The 4,888-nt window shown below is 46.5% G+C and overlaps 1 long non-coding RNA gene across 2 annotated transcripts; it reads left to right on the forward strand.

Moving 5' to 3' along the window:
- Positions 1–2,195: 2,195 nt before the first annotated feature.
- On the forward strand, positions 2,196–4,284 carry LOC120886515 (uncharacterized). 2 transcript variants are annotated; one of them, XR_013430112.1, is made up of 2 exons: positions 2,196–2,317; positions 3,056–4,284. It is a non-coding gene; the product is annotated as an uncharacterized LOC120886515 (long non-coding RNA). The 2 variants fall into 2 exon arrangements; XR_013430111.1 differs by lacking the exon at positions 2,196–2,317 and adding an exon at positions 2,737–2,858.
- Positions 4,285–4,888: the final 604 nt, after the last annotated feature.

Raw genomic sequence — 4,888 nt, forward strand, 5'->3', positions numbered from 1 at the left:
GGCAGTTTGCTCCTTTTGGTTGCTGAATCTAATTTCATTGTGTGGATATGTCTTCTGTTGATGGATTTTTGGCTCATCTCCTGGTTTTGACTCTGATAAAGCTACTATGAATGTTACTAGAGTCCTTGAAGACCCTAGCCCCAAGGTGACCCAACAGTTCAGGCTGGGCTACCTGTCCCAATATGCCAATCAAAGGCACAGGCAGTGGTGAAGGGCAGGAAAGGAGTTTTAATCAGTGGCCACCCCAGGAAGAACAGGTGTAGGAGTACAGTGACCAAAGAACTTCTTTAAGACATTGACAGAAACCTCAATGTTTTATAGAAAAGACAACAAAATTAAGTGTTGGGGGTTTAAATGTCGGTTTTCATAGATGGTAAAGTAGTTCATTTTGGTCAGGCTCTTGTTCTGGTTGATCATTGTCTCAGAACTGGTTCTATGAAGTGGTTCTGGAGAAATCCTTATCACAGTTAATGGGAGCAGTCAGTACACATGGGGTGATTGCTCCTCTGAGCAGGGCAGCCTCAGTTCCCATGGGGGGGTAATTGCTCTCATTTAGTGGAATGAGCTCATCAGTCATGATCTGTCTGTGAGGCTCTGCTGTCCCTAGAACCCAAATTGACTGCAGGTTTGGGGCAGTCACAGGAGACATGTAGGAGTCACTCGAGGATCTGGAACAGGGGGTTGTAAAAGCTGGCAATTGAATGTCCATACAAGTCTTGAAAACACCTCTCTCGGTGTCCTCAGTCTTGAAGGGAGACATGATAGGTTAGATAAATTTAGGGCTAATAAACCTTGTATTCTACTTCTGGAGTGATTAACTAGCCTTTGTACAGAACGGAATGGGGACCTGGTCCAAAATTTAAGATAATAAAATGCAAATTGAAAGCAGAGATACCAAGCTTTATCCTGCTTGTTAGTTACTCTTTGGACATTGAAAGGTCTGAGTGAAGAGTCAGTGCTTTTAGCAAAAACAGCTTCTTTTAATTCTCTAATTCCCCCCACATGTGTATGAATGCATGATTTCATTTCTCCTGGGTAAATTCTAGGAGTAGGATGGTGAATAGTATGGTAGTTCCATGCTTACATTATTAGAGAAATTGCTGAACTGTTTTCCAAGGTAGTTGTACCATTTTAATCTAGCAGCAGAGTACGGGAGTTCTAATTCCTCTGTATTCTTCCCATGAGTTGGTACTATCAAGTCTTTTTAATTTGATCTATTTGAATAAGTAACATATGTGACATATCTTATTGTGGTATTCATTTTCATTTCTTTATTGACTTAAGTGTGTTTTAATGTGCTTAATGACCATTCATATATTAGCTTTTAAAATTTATATGTCTGTTTAGTTGGGTGCAGTGGTATATGCCTGTAATCCTAGCAGCTCATAAGGGTGAGGCAAGAGGATCATGAGTTCAAAGCCAGTCTCAGCAAAAGTGAGTCACTGAGCAACTCAGTGTGGCCTTGTCTCTAAATAAAATACAAAATAGGGCTGGGGATGTGGCTCAGTGGTTGAGTGCCCCTGAGTTTAATCCCTGGTATAAAGTTCCCCCCCATTTATGTCTATTTAAATAGTTTACCTAAGTTTTAATTAGGCTTTTTTGTAACTACAAAATGATAAGTTTGCTTTGTACATGTAGATATGAGCTCATTATCAGATATCTGCATTGTGAAATGTTTCTCCCGGTTTCTGGCTTGCTTTTACTTTCCTAGGAGTTGTTTTTTTTTTTTTTTTTTTGCATTCTAATCCTAATCTAATACATTTTTACCACTCTCCACAACAAAGTATAAACCTAACCTATATAAAATGCTACAAAGTTACAAAACTCAAAATAAATTTTATAGTACTGTCTACAATGAGAGAGAGAGAGAGAGAGAGAGAGAGAGAGAGAGAGAGAGAGAGAAGCAATGTGCATGTAGCCAAGGTATCCTGCGGGACCACCGTGAGTGGCAGCCAGAACAGGGGGCTCTGTAATAACCTCACAGAGCTGGCTCTCAACTTGCTCAGCAATTTCAGAGAGTAAAGGGCAGTGGGGTGTGGGAGGACATGGAAAGACAGAACCATTTATAGCAACTAACAGGTGGGGGGACCCCCCTAGAGGCTGGAAGAGAGCTCAAGCGGGGTGTGAAAAAGGCCAGGCCTCACAGGAGCAGCAGCTTGGTCCCCTTTCCTGAGGACCTAGCATAGCAACAGCAAGGGCACAACCGGGTTTGCAGACTGGCTCAGGTCTTCTGTGAAGAGACGGGGCCACACTGCCACCTGGAAGCCTGCTGGTCCCTGCAGGCTCTGCCACGGAACAGACTTTGGAACAGGCATGGGTGAGACTTTTAGCCAGAAAACTGCAGGCCCCTCGATGGGCCCCGCCCTGATCCATCAGCGCTTCTGCAGCCAGAACCTGCCTGCAGAGGAAAGGCCTCACTGCTGCCTTTGACGCCTGCCCCAGTGCGGGGGGCGGGGGGGGGGGTCAGCTTTCCTGCTGACCCTCCTGTGGCTAGAAAAGTGACACAACTGAGCTGGGTGGAACAGGTATAGATGAGCTCCCGAGGCTCTGTGTATGGGGAGGAGCTGGAACTGGAGCGGCTTCTTTGGGGGCGGCAGCGGGAGAGCTGGACCACCTGCGCATGGGTGACCCCCTCCTCATCCATGGGAGTGATCTAGGCCACTGGCGGTGGCTGCAGCATTTTCTGGGGAAGGCTGACCAGCCGCGGGAGGGGGAGGGTGTGGGGGTGGCCTCGGCCAGGGCCCAGCACCGGGTAGCAGTGATCTCCTGGTCGTTGATTTGTCCTCCATGCACGCGCTGCAGCGCCTTCTCAGCTCCCCTGGACTCTGCAGCTCCACCTAGGCGGGGCCTTTGAACAGGTAAGGACGCGACTTTTCTGCAGGCACGTTGACCATTTTAATTTTCCCTAAGTGGAGACTACCTCCACGACGTGATCCTTGGTCACGTTCCCGATGAGCCTTTCCGCATGCACTTTGGTGGGCTTAGGGGAAGGGCTCCGCCTTGGGTTTGGGTTTGGAGCCTGAGCGCCGCCTGCTGTCCCGTCTGCGCCTCGCAGGTCTGGGAGACCCCAGCTGCCGCGGGACCAGCAGCCCGACCTGCGGGAGCTCTGGAGCAGCCTGCTGCGGAGGAGGAGCTGGAGCCCGGCCTGAGCCTGTGCTGGCGCTGGATCCCGAGCTGAAGGTGGAGCTGGACCGAGACCTGGCGCTGCTGCTTCCATTGCAAGCCCTGCGTCTCTCCGAGCCTTCCCCCTGCCCTGTCCTTCTTGCTTGACCCCTTAGTAGGTGGTCCCGTGGTCTTTCCAGTTATCCCTAGGAGAAGGGGCCCTAGCGCTGAGCTTTTTCTTATTTTCCTTGACTCTGGCAAGCTCTTCTTTTCACTCCTGATAAATGCATTCTCCCCTTGAGGTGCTCAAAGCGGCAATGGCGGCCTCACTTAACTGAATTCTCATTTCTAACGTGAGTCTGAGAAATGATCCCTAATGGATGGCAATTTAAGCCAAAGAGAAGCGTCTCCCCCCAGCCACCACCTCCTCCTGCTCTCCTCAGTAGCTCCCTAGTAGTGTCTTTTTAAAATGAAATCGTTTTAATTCATTTGGTTTTCTCTAATGGTTAACATTTTTTTCTGTTTCATTAAAAAGGTCCTGAGGACTTTTCCCTGTTTCATTCTGTGAGCTTCGTAGCTGTAGGTTAGATTATAGCCCTAGATTCAATTTAGGCCTGTCGAGCTTTCCAACTGGTTTCTGTGTGTTCTGCAGGTTCCTGGGGAGGCTGTAACACATGGCCCCTAACAGCAGACACCTACTCCCTGCAGTCCCAGAGGCCCAAAGCCTGGATCAGGGGGTTGCCAGGGCCCTGCTCCCTCAGTCCTCCTGACCCCTCCGGCTCCTGGGCTGCGGGAGTTCTCCGACTTGTGGCAGCACAACTACAGGCTCCACTCTCTTCTTTCCAGGCTTCTCTGAGTCTCTCCTCTCTTGTCTGTGTCTCCTCCTCAGCTTGTAAAGACCCTTGTCATGGGATACACAGCCCCCCCTGACCATCTCATTTGAAAGTCCTGATTTTATTACCTCTGCAAAGACCCTTTATCCCAGCACCAGGTCTCTTTTGCTGGACTGGAGCCCACGACTTAGATTAGCCTTGGGGGATCACAATCCAACCTCTTACACACGTGATGGGAGAGGAAGTTTGTAGGTCGTTATTTTTATATTTGGATAGTTAGTTATTCTATTGTTGTCTGTTCAAAAACCATTCATTCCCCATTAAATCATCTCAGAATCTTTTTGGAAAATCAGATGACCATTTGTCTGTGGATCTGTTTCTGAGTTCCCTCTTCAGTTCCACTGGTCTGTCTGCCAACCTCTATGCTGATACCTCACTACCCTGATTCCTGTAGCTTTAATTATCCTTTCATCCCTGAGATCAGGTAATATAGATCCTTAGTTCTCCTACAAAATCATTTTGGATATTCTAGGTCACTTGAATTCCCATATGCATTTTACAATCAGTTCGTTTATTTCTACCAAAAAAAAAAAAAAAAAGCCTGCTGGGATTTTGATTAAGATTGTATTAGATGGGCTGGAGATGTGGCTCAAAGAGTAGCATGCTGGCCTGGCATGTGCGCAGTGTTGAATTTGATCCTCAGCACCACATATAAATAAAATAAAGATGTTGTGTCTACCGAAAACTAAAAAATACATATTAAAAATTTCCCTCTCTCTTTCTGTTTCTAAAAAAAAAAAAAAGATTGTATTAGATGTATAAGTCAATGTGTGTAGAAAAGACAACATTGAATCTTGTTCAATAATTTGAATCTTTGCATATTTCACTAAAAGGAAGCTAACAAAACTTAGCTTAGGTTTTTATCCATTATTATATTGATAAGAAAAAAATTC

This window comes from Ictidomys tridecemlineatus, chromosome 13 (genome assembly GCF_052094955.1).
Source record: "Ictidomys tridecemlineatus isolate mIctTri1 chromosome 13, mIctTri1.hap1, whole genome shotgun sequence".
NCBI lineage: Eukaryota > Metazoa > Chordata > Mammalia > Rodentia > Sciuridae > Ictidomys > Ictidomys tridecemlineatus.